This window comes from Aedes albopictus, chromosome 1 (genome assembly GCF_035046485.1).
Source record: "Aedes albopictus strain Foshan chromosome 1, AalbF5, whole genome shotgun sequence".
Lineage (NCBI taxonomy): Eukaryota > Metazoa > Arthropoda > Insecta > Diptera > Culicidae > Aedes > Aedes albopictus.
Genome location: NC_085136.1, coordinates 93,248,629 through 93,267,640, shown reverse-complemented (window position 1 = coordinate 93,267,640; position 19,012 = coordinate 93,248,629).

Sequence of the window (19,012 nt, the reverse complement as noted above, 5' to 3'; positions counted from 1 at the left end):
CGCGTCACTGTTCAGCTCGTAGTCTTCATACCGTAATGGACGTCGTACTGCTCGTTATGGTCTTGTATTTTCCTTTCAGATTGAATCGGTTCCTCCTCTGGTTGGTGGTGGTTGATCGGGAGTAGTCCAAGTTGTAGAGTCTACGCCATCTGTGTCGGTTACTTCCACCGTCGAGTCAGCTAAGCAGTCAGCCGTTCTCGACAGTGTCTTGAGGTGTGCTGAATTTCTCAACATTGTCAATGGCCTGAGGCCAATAGAGAGTTGTATGTTTCAAAAAGAAAGAGCGAAGGACAATGGGATACTACCCAAGTAACCAAAAGTTCCGCTTCCCATGACAAAATGCACTTTCAAGTTCCGCAAAGTTCAGATAAAGTTCCAAATGAAACTTTCTGGCTGCTTAAGAGGCTGACGATGAGCCTTGCTGGAACTTCGGTCACAAGTTCCGGCAAGGCTCATTATTAGCCTCTTAAGCAGCCAGAAAGTTCCATTCGGAACTCTATCTGAACTCCGCTGAACTTTAAAGCCGCTTGTAACGTTTTGACGTTTTTTTCTTTTTAAGCAAAATAATTTTTGCTTTAGATTTGTAAATTTAGTTTATTTTAGTCGGTTTGAATGAAATAGCAGTAATTAAATTTGATAATTGAATTTGAGATGACGAAACAGTTCGAGAGAAACGGTTGTGACGTTTTTCTCTTTTTAAGTAAAATTATGTAAATAATTTGTTTAATCAAGTTTCATTAATTAATTGCATTTGTAGAAACTGACGAAAATACATGATTGCATTTGCATTCGTAACATAACCTGACTTTGCTTATGACTGTTCGTTTTGTAAATGTTTGTTAAATAATTTGTCGGTATATGGTTTGTGTCTCGGCTATAGCAATGCCATAAAAAGACGTAGTGAGTGCAGCAATGGCTCCTGAATATATGCATCTCAGTTACACCATCTTGACGAATCTAGACCGGTGCCAAATTCTTAATTCGCCATTCGAATTTGTCGTTGGCGCAATTTCTAGAGATAATATGTTAATTGTTTAGATAGGTTTCATGTTGGGAAAATGACTTGAGCTCGTTCATTTCGCTCGCATATCGGCTGGAAAGTAGTAGTCTTCGCGCTATTGAATTAAAGTTTTTTGATCCAGTTGAATATTTGAATTGTGTTAGTTGACTATCGTTCAGAAGGTAATTTAAGAAAAGTGGAATGTTTGAAGTAAAGTGCTCGAAACGGCTAATGATAATTTTATTTATAGTTTAGTGACGTAGTCTCCGTCTACGCGATTACTACTGAAAATTTTAGTGAATTATCGGTACAAAAAGGTAATTATTAATAGTAATTGTTTGAAGTATTTAAAAGTTAAACTAATGTCATTCGCGTTGGACATTCCAGCGCTCTGGCGCTTTTTGGTACGGGCTGGAGTAACGTTGAGCGTCGACCGGAGTCGACGGCCCAAAGCACCGTGGCGTTTCGGCCACCTTTTCCGTCAAAGGACATTTTCTTCGAGTCCGTGCAACCGCCAAGGCCCGCCCCAAGGGGTAGCAAAACGGAGAGTGAGTGGGGTCGCTTAGCCAAGCGAAGCGAAATTACCGGTGGTCGCCAATCAACCGCCCGGAATAGTCCACCAAGTTACAACCCGTGTGGACCGCCCGAAAGAACGAAGCGAACCGGAACTTCCTTATGGTAACCAACTTCGCCCCGCTCGGCCTAGTAGGAATGTAAGTACGCGAAGCCTGGTCGTTGGGCAAGCGGGTTTCTGTTTAGAAGGAAAGGTTCATTCCGGACGTTCAAGGGCCGCAAAATCGGAAGTTTTCCGTCCAGCCGCCACTCACCCCGCACCTATAGTTTCGGCCATACCCGCACGGACTCGCTACGCTGCCCGCCATCCTGCAGCAAAGGCGGAATCTCTTCGGCGCCATTACCCCGAAGGTTTCCACCGCCATCGCCGAGGTTCGTACTGTCTACGAGCATCGCATCGAGTCAACGTCAAAAATCCTGCGCAGGTACGTGGAAGTGTTTTGTTCATGGCCATGATAAGCTTCCTTTAGAGTAGTTCCCGTTAACCAAATATTACCGTCCAACCCGAATGATTGTATTGCAATAAAGAGGCTGTTAGAGTAGAAGTACCGTAATCCGGGGTCAAATTGATCACTTTAAAACAACTTTTGCAGATAACATCAGTGCCTGTTCAAATATTGTCAAAAGAATTTCTGTAAAACCAGTACCCAGTGGATCTCCATGGAACCATGTGACAGAATTTTGTTCAACAAATTTAAACTTTAAGTTAAATAACTTCAAATATCAAAATATTGGAAATGCCACTTTGGGGCGAAATTGATCAGTATACAATTAAGCATCGGTTGGAAAGGAAAATTTCCTTAACCGCTTAATTTTGCTCTTCTAAATCCGAATAACGCGTTTAAAATCTTACAACTAGTGAATTTATTACTTCAAATACAAAATTAAATTTTGAAATTCCCCCTTAAACGCCTAAATGTAGGCAATTCCATTTGAAATAAATGATTTCTATCACAAAAAATGCCTATTTCTTCATAAAATGAACTTTTTATAACTATTTCATTTTCTGATTAGCTGCATTACATCTCTACCAAGGCTCCACAAAAATGTTAAAACAGAGAATTCACGGGAAGTCCTATTAGCAATTGATTGTTTAGTAGCAAAGATTTTAGCTAAATGAGACATACATTGCAAATTCCTAAAAAAATAAGGCAAAACTAACTTTTTTTCTAAAAAATTAAAAGTCTACACTCATCTCTAGACATGTACGAATCAGATGACGTAAAAATTTTAAGATCATTACGACGCTTAAGAGTTCCTAGTATAGAATTACAATGTAGTACCCGAGTGATCAATTTCACCCCGCTGATCAATTTGACCCCGGTTTACGGTACCGAAACTTGATTACGTTCCGTTTTTAGCGCTTCTGAAAGATTTTTCGCTTTTCTTAAGGTTTTAGTTTCCGTTTCGTTCAGGCTAATTGAGGATCGGACTTCCACTTTTCAAATTCGGTATTGCGTTTGCGGTTGGATGAGCTTAAGTCGTTGTTGGGTTCTTTCTTAAAAAAAGGGGTTGGGATTAGAAGCGAAGAAGTTGGCGTGAAGCTAGATTCGAAGAGTTTTCGGTGTTTCTTGGAGTCAAACGACCGTTCGGAAGCCCTGAGGAACTTGTCTCAGCAAAGTCGGGCAAACAACAGACTGGTGGTCTCTCCTACGAGAGTGGCGCTTAAGCCACCAGGTTTACCAAACCCTCGTGCGAGTTTTAGAACGGTTACACGCTTAAGATGCTACTCGGAACTTTGTCGGAACTTTCAAGTTCATAGAAGTTCAGTTCAGTAGCATTGTGTTTCAACGAAGATTAAATTTATTTCTTTTACAGAAAACAACTGCTTAGGCATACACGAATAAAAACCAAATAAGGACTGTTCATTAAAGAAATTGGACATCTGTTTACCAATAGTTTAGAGTTAAAACTAAACAAAAAATTGTGAATTTTTGCTCAGTGTGTAGAAACATTGTTCACTTCGGCAATACACTCAAAGAAAACGGAAAAAGTAAGAAATTTCGAGCGATAGGTCGTATTAGCTTTGCGACTAGCAGATTAATTCTGCACAAATGGTGTTCCAAAAAGTTGTCGTTTCGAGAATTGGCTTACTAATACACTTCCGGGACCGCAATTTTTTAACGCTAAGCAGGGGACAGTTGTGCCGGATGATGTAGGGTACATCAGAACTGAAAAATTTGGGAAAAAGTTTTAGTGTGGCAAGCCAATTGTTCATGTACCTTAAAGAGTTCTTCGTATTTCACAAAGGGAACAATCACCGGTGAAAATAACAGAAAGGAATGCATCAAAAAACGACTTCTACCTATCTACCGAAAACATACGGATCCTCTTTTGTTTTAGGTGGATCTGGCATCCGCTTATTACGCTTCTTCTACACTAGAGATGCTCAATACGGAAAAAGTCGATTTTGTCGAAAAATGGCAAAATCCACAAAACTTCTCTGAACAGCGTCCTGTGGAAAGATACTGGACAATAATTTAGCGGCATCTTAAGAAAGATGGATGAGAAGCAAGCTCTGTTGATTGGTTCAAAAAAATTTGGCCTGCGGCAGAACGAAAAGTTACGGAGACAGTTGTGCAGAATCTAATGGGTGGTGTCAAGAGGAAAGTCCTAGCGTTCTTCCGAAAAGCGAAGTAAATGTTCAAACTCACGTGAATTTGGCCACATGTATGTTGATTGTCATTTATAAAAAATAAACTTATGAATTTGTTCGAAAATACATATTTTCTATTGAAAAACAGGTGTCCACTTTCTTTAATGAACAGTCCTTATGGGGCTCTCCATAAACCACGTGGTCATTTTTTGGGAGATTTCGAAACCCCCCAAAAAAATGTTTACATTGAGGAAAACATAAAGTAACCGCCTATCATGGTGGTTATCTAAGCAAGCAGGCGAAAGACCTTTTCACCGCTGCTTCTTATGTTTGTTCCGCATATCAAGCAGGCTCCATCCTCATTTTCGGCTGATGCAGATGTGATCACCGGAAGCCCATGTCAATTATCCTCTCATTAATAGGTTCCCATTGCAGGAGCGCAGCGTGTGCGTGAGCGCTGAGCGAAAAACAGACTCCACGGCGACGAGGAGCATGTTCAGTCACCTTGTAGGCCAGAGTATAGCAGAAGTCAACCCGACGCCAATCTGTGCTCTCCAAAGTTCGGCCAACGGACTTCGCTCAGTCCTGATTTCTAGCATCATACGGTATGCCTCACTGGTTAGTTGTGTTAGTTCCCCCTGCTGGGCTAGGGTTAGTACAATTCAAGTTCCAGTTGTTGTCTGTAGTTTCGCGCTAAGCTGTCGTTGAATCAGTTCGTAATTTTTCATTTTTGGTTTCAGTATCAGTTTTTTAGGTTTCGGAAACAGTAGGTTGTTGGTCTAAGGTCCCCTATCCACCGTGGTGGGGCTGCCACCTTAGGTATAGCTTCCAGTGGAGGAGCATTTCATACTCAGCCGCTGGATGCCAGATCAGACGTTGTTTGAGCCGCACCTCCTTGGTGAACAGAAGCTTGGGTCGTACATCCTCAATCTAGCTGAAGTCAGAAGGACAACAGTACCCAGGCTGCACTACCAGCTAAGAACACAACTCTTAGCTGGCGGTCTTTGTCATCGCTTCACCCCCACCCGTGGAAGCATGAGCTAGGAACTTGTGAGGACCAGAGCTATGTTGGACGCTCTCCTTATCGACTCACCGTTTTGCAGCCCAGTGCTCAGAGCCGGATCAGCGCTAATCAGAAGTGTTCATTGGAACCTACTTTTACCTAGTCTAAGCTGGGTACAGGTCAGGAACGAACTTTAAGATCACAGCGCCGACATTAGCCCATGCGCCGTTTCAGTGTCACCCAACCTTACTAAGAGGATAAAATGCCGCCGCTACCAGCTCACTTGTGTAGTTACCTAAACGTATATCATCTCAGTTACCAATTGCAAAGCATGATCAGTACTTACTGGCGTCGTTCCTGATGTGCCCGAGGCACTCATAGCTGGACTGTGACACTCACAGTAAAACCGCTCAGCACTAAAATGTGTAAGCCCTACTCATAAGTGCATAATTTCCAGACCACACAAAAATGTGTTACAGTTACACATTCTCAAAAAACAGCTCGAACACTCGTCTAGATGCGAAATGTCGTTTTTTTTTTGTTTTCCAAGGTCACTAGTAAACCTAGCAAGATTGCTGTACAAAAATGTTTGCGAATTTAACGATTTTGCGGACATAGGAGCTGATTTTGTGAATGTGCAAGGGTTACACATTTTTGGTGTAGTCTGGAAATTATGCACTTTTGTGCTGAGCGGCGTTAGCGTGCTTTCGAAGCGGTGCCTTGTCGCTTGTACAGAGTTGCTTCTGGATGTGTGCAATTTCTGAAGAGGCACAGCAGAGCCCACTACTCACCACGCCTAGGGGCTTACTCCGCTTGAGCAATCCGTATGTGCCGCTGCTGGGTCACCTCCCGGTGTCAAAGCGGGTTTGTTGATATGATTTGCTTAGAAAAGAATCTTAGGCTCTCACCAGATTCGCAGAAGTGGCCATTCGTCAATACCCTAGACTTCTGTCCCTGCTGCTTCTAGATTTGACTTCCTTGAGATCCTTGAAATTTTTGAGCACAGTGAAGAGCTAGAGGTTTCCGGGGCGTTTCAGGAGTTTGAGTGTGCTTCCAGGGGGTTCTAGTGGATTTCAGGGGCTTTCAATGGGGTTTCAAGAGTGTTCAGTCCGCAAAGCGAACTGAAGACTGAAAACGCACCATCAACATCACATTGCGCCCGTCGAGTCCCACCTCCCATCAACCAGCAGAATTTAGCAGTCAGTCGCCGCATATTGAGAGCGAGCGCACAGTCGGAACATAGCAAACCCACGAGTACCGAACAGTTGCTCTCCGACTCCGACTCCGAAGCTGTCCCTTACCGCGTTAATGCAGAGCTCTGGCGTGGTGGACATTCTTTCTCGTGCGACTCGTGGGAATCAAATATGAGTAAAAATCTTAAGAATCAAAATTCAGGTGGAAGTAGCGGTGCGATCAACCCCTTCGCAAGAAGCGGGTTGATGAGGTCTCCTACAAGGAGAAGCGAGGAGTCAGGTGCTGGAAGCTGCTTACGCAGCTCAAGCGTGGGAGCTCCTGTCCACTCCACGGCAAGCCAGCCGGCGGAGGTCATGGACGGAGCATGGTTGCTGAGGGCCATCAGCCAAGTTGCAGAAAAAGGACGGCCCGCATTTGAGGTAGCTGAGCAGCAGCTTGGCAAAATTATCGACTTTGCGACAACTAAGTCGAATATAAGCAAGGACCTGAAAACGGCCTTGCTTCGGCTTAGGGCGTCTGTCGATAATGCCAAGCAGGAGCACGCGGTTGCGTTGCTGGCTGCAGCAGCGGCGGAACCCGCAAAGGAGAAAGCGTCTAAGTTTACACAAACGGAGGCCTTCTCCTTCGCGGGTAGTCCGAAGAGAGTGGAAGCGAATGCTTGCGACAAAAGCGACAAGCATTCGCAGAAGCGGGCGAGGCAGCCGTCAGGTGAGGAGCTGTCTGGCGGCGCCCGCAAGGCCAGGCGTATAATAACCCCGAAAGCCGGTGGTAACGCTGGAAAGTCGGACCCCAGCCAGGGTTCCCGGAAAGCTGGGAAGGGTGGGCCTGAAAAGGCCGGCCCGTCCCGGAATGATGGGAACAAGGGGTTGCGACCAATGGTGGGCCCTCAGCAGCCACAGAGCAGGGCGATCCAAGGAGAGGACCCTCCTTGGACAAAGGTAGAGCGGAAGAGGAAGAAGAAGGGGAATCCGCAGGCAGAAGTGCAGGTCGCCAAGCCAAGGCGTAGGAAGGCAGGTGCCAGGCGCGAAAAAGGTGACGCTATCGTCATCAAGACCGAACAGTCGAAATACTCGGACGTCTTGAAGGCGATGAGGTGCGACGCCAAGCTCGAGGGTCTTGGAGCCGACGTACGCAGTATCAGACGTACTCGTACGGGCGAAATGATCCTGGAGCTTAAGCGCGAGAAGGATCACAAGGGCGCCGCCTACAAGAGGCTGGCAGAAGAGGTCCTTGGCGATGGAGTGGAGGTGAGGGCTCTTACGCATGAGGCGACTCTGAAGGTCAAAGACCTAGACGAGATCACCGAAGCGGAAGAGCTCGTCACGGCACTGCGGCAACAGTGCGATGTTCAGGTGGCCGCCACAGCCGTCAGGCTGCGGAAGGGGCCAGCAGGGACACAGATAGCTCTGGTTCAGCTACCTGTGGCGGACGTTAAAAAGTCCGTTAAAGTAGGGAGTATTAAGGTGGGCTGGTGTGTATGTCACCTGACATTCCACGAGCCACCTGAGGTTTGCTTCAGGTGTCTGGAACCAGGACACAAGTCGTGGGACTGCAAAGGCCCCGACAGGCGCAAACTGTGTAGGCGATGCGGCGCTGAAGGTCATAAGGCCCAAAGCTGCACGAGTCCGCCCATCTGCATGATCTGTACCGGGAAAACCTCGAAAAACAGACATGCGATGGGTGGTCCAGGGTGCCCGGCCTTTAAGAAAGCCGCAGTGAGCAACAAATCACAGTGCAGGTAACGCAGCTGAACCTGAACCACTGTGATGCGGCTCAGCAACTGCTTTGTCAGGCAGTTTCTGAGTGGGAGACGGATATCGCCATCATATCGGACCCATACCGAGTACCCGCCGGCAACGGCAACTGGGTCGCGGATGGGACCAGAAAAATGGCGGCGATATGGACGACGGGTAAATACCCCGTTCAGGAGTTGGTGTCTACTACCTATGAGGGCTTCGTGGTCGCCAAAGTAAACGGGGTCTTCTTCTGTAGCTGTTATGCGCCTCCGCGGTGGCCGATCGAGCAGTTCACGCAAATGCTGGACCGCTTAACGACCGTGCTCACAGGGCGAAGGCCGGTGGTAATAGCGGGCGACTTTAATGCCTGGGCCGTGGAATGGGGAAGCCGTTTCACGAACCAGCGGGGTCAGATCCTGCTAGAAACACTGGCCATCTTAGATGTCGACTTGGCTAATGTCGGTACCAAGAGTACCTTTAGTCGAAACGGAGCGGAGTCAATTATTGACGTGACCTTTTGTAGTCCTGGCCTAACAAGTAGTTCGAACTGGAGAGTAGATGATGGCTACACTCACAGCGACCACCTGGCGGTTCGCTACAGTATCGACTACAACAACAGCAGACAGCGGATAGAAGAAGAGGCGGCTAGGCCAAGGCCAAGCCCTCGTAGGTGGAAGACATCATACTTCGACGAAGAGGTATTTAGGGAAGCGCTCCGCCGTGAGCGAAACTTACTCGGTTTAGACGGCGACGAGCTGGTAGCGGTGCTCTCACGTGCGTGTGATGCGACCATGCCTAGGAGAGTCCACCCTAGAAATGGGAGGCCACCGGCTTACTGGTGGACCGACGCGATTGCGGACCTGCGCCGCGCCTGCCTACGGGCTAGGCGGCGGATGCAGCGAGCACGATCAGAGGAAGAGCGAAACGAACGGCGGGTGGTGTTCGCCGCTGCAAAAGCCGCGCTCAAGACCGAGATAAGAGCAAGCAAAAAGGCCTGCTTTGAGGGTCTCTGTCAGAGTGCCAATACGAACCCGTGGGGTGATGCCTACAGGATCGTTATGGCCAAGACGAGAGGTGTGATGGCTCCTACAGAGCAATCTCCAGAGATGTTGGAGGGGATCATTGGAGGACTTTTTCCGCGTCATGATCCTAGTCCTTGGCCTCCTTTCGTAGGACAGCCGGGGACTGGGGCTGGCGATGAGGAGAGGGTCACCGATGTGGAACTTGCGGGGATAGCTAAGTCCCTTAGCGTAGGTAAGGCCCCAGGTCCGGACGGAGTTCCGAACTTGGCCTTAAAAGTAGCTATTGCAGAGGCTCCCGAGATGTTCAGGTCTGCTATGCAGAAATGCCTGGACGAGGGAGTTTTCCCAGAAGATTGGAAAAGGCAGAGCCTGGTACTATTGCCAAAGGCGGGGAAACCACCCGGAGACCCGTCGGCATATAGACCAATATGCTTGATTGACACGGCGGGGAAGGTGCTCGAAAAGATCATCCTCAATAGAATGTTGCGGTTCACCGAGGGCGAAAATGGTCTTTCGAGTAACCAGTACGGCTTCCGGAAGGGGAGGTCCACCGTAGACGCTATCTTGTCGGTTACAAAAACCGCCGAGAAAGCACTCGAGCCTAAGAGGAGGGGAATTCGCTTTTGCGCGGTAGTGACTCTGGATGTAAGGAATGCGTTTAATAGCGCCAGCTGGTCTGCTATTGCCGATGCGCTCTTGCGTCTGGGGATACCGGAGTACCTGTACAAGATTCTCGGAAGTTACTTTCAGAATCGTGTACTAGTCTACGACACGGAGGTGGGTCGGAAGTGCTTTCACATAACCTCAGGAGTCCCGCAAGGTTCCATCCTGGGTCCGGTGTTATGGAATGTCATGTACGACGAGGTGTTGAGGTTAGAGTATCCAGTGGGAGTGGTGATTGTCGGATTTGCCGACGACATTACGCTCGAAGTCTACGGTGAAACGATCGAGGAGGTAAAGTTGACTACCAACCACTCGATTAAGGTTGTGGAGGCGTGGATGCGGTCCAGGAAACTGGAGCTGGCTCACCACAAGACAGAGGTGACGGTTGTTAACAACCTGAAGTCGGAGCAGCAGACGGAGATCAGTGTAGGAGACTGTACTATCCTGTCAAAGCGCTCCGTCAAACACTTGGGCGTGATGATCGACGATAAGCTTACCTTCGGTAGCCACGTCGATTATGCCTGTAAAAGAGCCTCCACAGCTATTGCGGCACTGTCCCGGATGATGTCCAATAGCTCTGCGGTGTACGCCAGTAAGCGCAAGCTTCTGGCTAGTGTTGCTACATCCATACTTAGGTATGGCGGCCCGGCGTGGGGCACCGCGCTAAGTACTAAATGCTACCGACGGAAGCTGGAAAGTACTTACAGGCTTATGTGCCTGAGGGTTGCGAGCGCGTACCGTACCGTGTCACACGACGCTCTCTGCGTCATTACTGGTATGGTGCCTATCAGCATTCTTATCAGTGAGGACATGGAGTGCTTCGAAATGCGCGGCACAAGAGGCATACGCAGGACTGTCAGGATGGCCTCTATGGTCAAATGGCAGCGCGCGTGGGACAGTTCCACCAAAGGAAGGTGGACCTATAGGTTGATACCGAGGGTAGATAGTTGGATTAATAGGCGCCATGGGGAAGTCACATTCCACCTGACACAGGTCCTTACAGGTCATGGTTGCTTCCGACAGTATCTACACCGTTTCGGGCATGCGGATTCTCCCGAATGCCCAGTGTGCAATGGTTCAGAGGAAACGGCGGAACACGTTTGGTTCGTGTGCCCGCGTTTTCGCACAATGCGTGACCGCATGCTTGCCACATGCGGGGAGGACACAACTCCGGACAACTTGGTCCAGAGGATGTGTAGGGATGAGTTTGGCTGGAACGCCGTTTCAACGGCTATTACCCACATCGTCTGGGAGCTACAGAGGAGGTGGCGCGTGGACTCGGAGAATGGCTAGTCCAGATGCAGTACAAGAGGTGGTCCAGGGGTTCGGAGTCGGCTTCGTAGGTCATACCGGTGCCCTGCGGTCGAGATCGACCCTTACAACGATTAAGTGGCCGCGGAGAGGAAGTCCCGGTAGCGGTGCTGTCGTGGCGTCGGTCTACTGGGTTGGATCCAAGCCCGCGGTTGGAAAGGGGTCCCCGGCAAGGGTCGGGGCAGGTGGAGACCCTGCCGTCAGCAACCTACGGATGCATCTGATAGGGCCTGAAGGGTAGTGATACCCTTCCTTTGCGGGCAGGTCAGATCGGGTTGCATGTGGGCATCAGTTCTTGATGTCCGCTCAGCAGTAGGGCGCGGGCGGGGTTGACTCTGCCCGCCTTCCGAGGACAAAGGGAGTGGCGAGGACCACTCGGGAAACTGGCTAAGCGCCAGCATGCTACCGTGATGGACTCTCCAAAGCGAGTCATCGATGTTCGTTGCTGCAGGCTACGCAGCTAACCTTGTGGGTGCGATGTGCACTAGCCCCTCTCTGAAGCAATACCTTCTTGGTGGTTCCGGAGAGACGTAGGGTTTGGCGACCATAGGAATGGTTTAGTGGGTACGAGGAGAGAGTAGTCCTGGATTTTACTTTTGTTGTAGAAGACGGCCTGTCAGACCTACACTACCCTAACCTTCTGTTAGGGTGTCTGTTGAGCAGATTATCCCCCTATGGTTTAGAAGGAAAAAAAAAAAAAACAACCCGCACACCCGTGCAACGAGTGTATACGAGCGACCGAGACGATGACGAGAAACGTGTGACGAGCGAGGCGGAACCCACGAGAGATGAGTAACCCGACGAAGCCAATACAGAGAGAGAGAGAGAGAGAGAGAGAGAGAGAGAGAGAGAGAGAACTTCCACGCACGGTGTACGCGTCCACTGCCGAGTGCCGATCATCATCATCATCGTTAACCATCATCACGCGTGCATCTAGAACGTTCCACCAGTTTCTAGTGCACATTGGGGACGTTATAAATATGCGCGCAGTGCGCGAAGTAGAACAGTGTAAATCGATCCGGCTAACGATCGCAATAAATAGAATTAAGTTAAGAGAAATTATTCCTCTAGTTTCATCCACCTATCCGAACCAATCCTGGTTTCTGGTGTCAGAGCTCTTAGCTTCTGGCCACCAGTTGGAGTGTGCTATCAGCCAACCGAGGCTGAACTAGTCCACTTGAGAGTTGGATACCATTCGCCTGCGGGCACCCCCGGGAAGGAGCTCCAAACTGCTCCTGCTCCCATCGGCTCGGTCTCTGCGGGGACGAGCGCATCCGGTGAGGCCAACCGGCCAATAGCCAGCCCCATTCCATTCCACCTATACAGTCCACTGCGCGTATGTTCACGCATCAAAGAGCATTCCAGAAATTTTTAGTGGGTTTTAGAGCCGTTTCGAGGGTATACCAGGAAGATTCAGAAGGATTTACGGGATTTCAGGGGGATTTCGGGGGTGTAGCAACGTTTCAAAGTGGTTCTAGAGCCTTTAAGAAGTCACATGGGGCTTCAAAGACGTTCTAGAGGATTTGTGGAATTTTTGGGGGCGTTCCAAGTGTTTAAGGTCATTGGTATTCGAAGGGTACTTCAGAGGTGTTCAGTGGGTCTTAAGGGGTTTGCAGGGCTTTCCAGGAGATTCCATGGGGTTGAAGGAGTGATCTAGTGATATCAGGGGAGTTCAGTGTTTGGGGGTTTCAGGGTCGTTCTAGGAATATTCTAGGAATTTAGGTGCTGCCATGGTAGAAACAGAGCTCAATGTTTCTGAATTTTGGCACCTACGCGCTTGTACGACCCATGAAAGTGACTTCAGTATTTAATCCCAAGAACATTATTTGGATGACTTTTTCTGAACGACAATTCCTTTGTAAAAAAACCGCGGTCCAGTCAAGCTTCACATATTTCAAGCCTAACTTAGCCAAACAACGTATCTAACAAAATGAACGAGCGAAGAATATCCAGGGGGAAGTTCGCTATTCCCATAGCAACTCATACATTGAGCTTTTCGGAGACGTGGAAAATCCGGATATTTTTTCGCAAATCATCCCCATAGGTGAGTGATACAAGTAGTCCCCAACAAAATTCAGCGCCTCATGTAAAAATTTCTTTTTTGTTTACATTTTTCACATACGGTGTTTGGTAAAGTTAGGCTTGATTTGTCTTAAGGGCATCTTATTGTTATGAAAAAGCGTGCAATGGGTATTAGGTTTTTTTTCATCACAAAAAAATTTAAGTCTCTCAAGAAGCTGCAACTGATTTTGCGTGTGATTTTTTAGCAAAAGTGTCTAAAAAATAAGCTCAAAACCTACTCCAACGGGCGAGGGAGGCGAGCTCAATACGGGTGATAAAAATTAATCATTGTAAACTAAGTAAAACTTCGTGAGAAAATAGCTAAACTTTGTGACTATGACCTCTCCTTGTGCATTAGGGTAATTTTTTACCAAACCGTGCACCACATGAGCGAGCTGTTTCCAGTGTGATGCATTAAGAGGAATTATTTGCTACTCAAAACAGAAGGATAACAACGAAAAAGCTCAACGTTACTTAAAAAATTCGCAAAAAAATCATCAAAACAAAGGAGACGTGCTTTTTATTGGAGTGTTGCTTCCATAATTATTCAATCTTTCTGTGACAATTTACTCTGTTCTCAACTATCCCTTAAATACCCTTATGGCCGGCAGGGTTTTCGGGTAACCTATTTCGATTCCAAATTGCGATATTTAAATGATTATTTAGAGTAGGAAGTTGAAAGTCTGCTAGATCTAAGAACTTGTGAATATACAGTGTATGGAAAAATTGTTCGTACAACGATTTTTACGCCAATATATTGTTTTATTGCAATGATCATAACTTTTTTATACATGGATCAAAAGCACTGACATTTCGACTAATAATGAAATATATACTAATTTCGACTAATAATGAAATATATACTGAAATTTTGAGCGAGACCGAATAACGTCCTTGAACAAACGGAGTAACATAAAAAGGTTTTATGCAATTCAGTATCATAATTTACATTTTATGTAACTCATTTAATGGCCAAATTTTCCGAACTGGCTCATTATGCAACTGAAATGAGTTGCATAATGAAAAATAGTTGTATAATGTTCATGATGCAACTCATTTGAGTTGCATTATAAACATTATGCAACTCAAATGAGTTGCATTATGAAAAAATCATAGCATAAAATTTTGTATGAGACTCGTTGCAAAACTCGATTTTTTCAGCACTCTTTGTATTTATCTAACTCGGTAAGCCTCGTTGGATAAATGTACGACACTTGCTGAAAAAATCAACTGTTTGCAACTCGTTACATAAATAACTATTACTTGGCAAAAACGGGAACGATTTTCCAAAAAACACTTTTTTCATCAGACTGAGACCTCTTGAGTTGTCATTCTTCGGCGAATTCCAGGTTGGTTTTAGTGAGGAGCGATCATCGACGGATCAAATGCTTAACTTACGTATTCTGGAGTACTGCACCATCTGCTTATTGATTACAGCAGCGTACGATTCAGTGATCATAAATGAACTTTTACAGATAATGTAAGAACATGGTTTTTCGACGAAACTAATACGCTGGATGTATCTTAATCAAGTATTTGGACCGCAGCCATATTTGAAGGAAGGATTTGGAGGTTCGGCGGCAAACGGAAACCAAATTTGTTCTGCATAAGTCGTCGATTCTTTCGATAGCCCTCTATCGAGGTGTCAAAGTTAAAGGGGGTAGACCGAAAAGCTTTCAGAGTTAATGAATCCACGGTGTGTTTATAGAGGAACTTTAAAACAAAAAAATAAGTAAGTCTGAAATTTTGCCCAATGATACTTTGGGCCATTCCCTTCAATTTGCTGGGTCGGTGGAAAACATCCATCGGGGGGTCTAGAACAAATTTTTTTTTTTTGAAGATTTTTCATGCAAAAACTGTTAAAAGCGCATATTGTAAATTATTGCATCTCCTACAAATAGTCACAACTTTTTTGTCTTTGAAGATAGAACCATACATTTTCATTTCATTTCGAAGTAGTATGCGTAGATGACTATGTGAAAATTTCATTGAAATATGTTGAATGGTTTTCAATTAATAGCAAAACTATCAAACGCTTTCTTAAATACTAAGCTTAGTAGCAAAACTCCAACCAAATATCTATATTTTTTTTATATAATAATACATGAAAAATATTCAATTCTAAGCAACTTGAGTCATTATGATGGCGGTACTGTGGAAACTTGTTTTTCAAATGATGAACAGATACATTGTCAAATACATTAAAGGAAAACACACACACTGCCTTTATGTAGCTTCTCACTAAAGTATTAATAATTTATTTCAAGAACGTGGTTTTGCGTATACATGTTCACAAGTACAAGTATGCCTCTATTACGAATCCTATAATAAACAAAATTATCATGATTGCTGAGAATGTCGGCCTTCCCTAAAAAAATATATTTAAATGTTATTTGATAAGCCAAGAAAAGCACTCGAGGATTGGGTAACATTTCTGTTTCGAGGAAAAAGTACAGAAACTAAATTATTTTGGAATTAATGTTTACAAGCTCAAAATTAAATAGTATTTCACCTTAGTCAAAGAATAAAAACAAGTTAACTTTGTTAAAGGCCTCATAATAACATTGAAGTTATGGGTATGAGTCTACATTAAACCACTGTCTTGAAAGACACAATATACGAGAACTGAATTCAAAACAGAATTCAGTTGGGTAATATTCGATCTAGGGCAACTTTATGGTACTAAACATAGTTTCCGGATTATTCCACGATATTTGACGTAGCTGCTGGACCTAAACTTAAGTTTGTCTTTGAATTTAATAGCAATATGATGCTTATTGCTTATGCCTCCATTTATTAACAAATAACTGATAATAAGTACTGAAAGAATAGTTGAAAGAAATGAGTACTTATTGAAAATGTTTCTACATTAAGCATGAAAATTAGGCTGTTCAGCATAAAGCCTAGGAAAAACAATTTGATAACAATGATTTAAATAGTCTTATCGATTTGCATATGATGTCTCAAAAAATATTTTCTGTGTAATTTGAAACCTCCAAGCATGAGGAAGAGTGATTGATCCTTGTTAGGGCGTCGTTTACTAGTAGAATATTTTCAACATAAAACTATATCTTTCAAAAAAATAACAAACAGTTTTTTGTAATCCAAATTATTGAGCCACGCTCCCCTAAAGCCTTTTGCTCAAATTGATACTTAGATAAGACCTAAATCAATTAAAAAAATGGAGAAAATGAACATGTACACGCAAAACCACGTTCTTGATATAAATAATTAATACTTTAGTGAAAAGCTACATAATGGCTGTGTGTGTTTTCCTTTCATGTATTTGACAATGTATCTGTTCATCATTTGAAAAACAAGCTTCCACAGTACCGCCATCACAATGACTCAAGGTGCTTAGAATTGAATATTTTTCATGTATTATTATATATCATGTATGGATCATGTATTATTATATAAAAAATATTTGGTTGGAGTTTTGCTACTAAGCTTAGTATTTAAGAATGCGTTCGATAGTTTTGCTATTATTTGAAAACCATTCAACATATTTCAATGAAATTTTCACACAGTCATCTACGCATACTACTTCGAAACGCCTGGAAATTGTATGGTTCTATCTTCAAAGACAAAAAAGTTGTGACTATTTGTAGGAGATGCAATAATTTACAATATGCGCTTCTTACAGTTTTTGCATGAAAAACCTTCAAAAAAAATTTTTGTTCTAGACCCCCCGATGGATGTTTTTCACCGACCCAGTAAATTGAAGGGAATGGTCCAATGTATCATTGGGCAAAATTTCAGACTTACTTATTTTTGCCTTTCTCGTACACCAAGGTGTACCGAAGGCTATATGTTCACTAGTATGGGACTCGCTTGTATGGAAAAAATAAATCCTCGCTCCAGTCGACTTTTTAGATCCCATTTAGGTCCCATATGAACTGTACAAAATTTCAGCGCAATCGGTGAAACTATAATTTAGCGCAAGCGGTTCAAAGTTTTCATAGGATTTACTATGGGAAAAGTTGCACTTTCAAATAAAAAATCGCAGGGGTCGCCCCTTGTCTCCTTAATTCAAATCGATCAACGCTTCTTGTAGAAATATCATTTATGAAACTTTCCTTCGAAGACCGCAAAACGATTGGATGCTTGTGGAAAAAGTTATTGATTTAATACCGATTAGTGATCCAACGAACGGCTTTTTGTTTTGCTTTATCAGCAGCACTGCTGCTGCCGTTGTAGCATGGGGTGGCGGGAGGCATCACCACCCCCAGAAACAGCAGCAGTCAAGGCAGCAGATACAGTGCTGCTAATAAAACAAAACAAAAAGCCGTTCGTTAGATCACTAATCGGTATTAAATCAATAACTTTTTCCACAAGCATCCAATCGTTTTGCGGTCTTCGAAGGAAAGTTTCATAAATGATATTTCTACAAGAAGCGTTGATCGATTTGAATTAAGGAGACAAGGGGCGACCACTGGGATTTTTTATTTGAAAGTGCAACTTTTCCCATAGTAAATCGTATGAAAACTTTGAACCGCTTGCGCTAAATTATAGTACCACCGATTGCGCTGAAATTTTGCACAGTTGATATGGGACCTAAATGGAATCAAAAAAGTCAACTGGAGCGAGAATTCGATAATTGTCCCATACTAATGTTCACTCCAAAAATGAGATCTTGATAGAACCCCCGGAGGACCAAGTCTTATATACCAATCGACTCAGCTCGACGAGTTGAGATGATGTCTGTGTGTGTGTATGTGTGTGTGTATGTATGTATGTGTGTGTGCGTGTGTATGTGTGTATGTGTACAAAAATGTCACCTCACTTTTGGATAGTAAATATCATCCGATTTTAACGCTTTATGTTTCAATCGACGCGGAATATTGTCCCATTGTTTCCTATTGAAAATGGTTTGAATCGGTCCAGCCGTTCCGGAGTTATGGCCATTTAGGTATTCCGGACCGATACCCCAGGAAAGGGCCAGATATGAAATTGCAACAAACCCATGCATGCGACCCATCAAACCACGGCATTTTCGATTATCTGATGAACGGTAAGCAGGAAAATAGTCGTAGACTATATTTGAACCGGTAGTGTTCCGGAACCGGTTCCGGGTGTCCCGCCGGAAGTGGCCAAATATAAAAGTGAAACAAACACATGCATGCGACACATCAAATCGCAGCTTTTTCTATAACCTGATGAGTGATAAACAGGAAAATAGTCTCTGACCATATCTGATCTGGTAGTGTTCCGGAACCGGTTCCGGGTGTTCCGCCGGAAGTGGCCAAATATAAAAGTGAAACAAACACATGTATGCGACACATATAATCACCGCTTTTTCTGTAACCTGATGAGTGATAAACAGGAAAATAGTCTCTGACCATATCTGATCTGGTAGTGTTCCGGAACCGGTTCCGGGTATCCCACCGGAAGTGGCCAAATATAAAAGTGAACCAAACACATGCATGCGACACATCAAATTGCAGCTTTTTCTATAACCTGATGAACGGTAAACAGGAAAATAGTCGTGCACTGTATATCTGAACCGGTAGTGTTACGGAACCGGTTTCGGATCATATCTGAATCGGTAGCATCCCGAAACCAGTTCCTGATGTCCCGCCGGAAGTGGCCTAATTCATACATGCGACACATCAAATCGTAGCCTTTTCGATAACTTGTATGATCAGCAAAAAAAAAAATAAGCAAAACCCACATTAGAAACTACTGATAGTGTTCCGGAATCGGTTCGAGGTGTCTCGCTGAAAGTGGCCGAATGCAAAAAAAAACAAAAATTCGTGACACATCAAATGGCATTTAAAGTATCCTGATGAACGGTTACAAAGAAAAAATATCTCAGATCATGCTTGGGAGAACTAGTAGTGTCCCGGAATC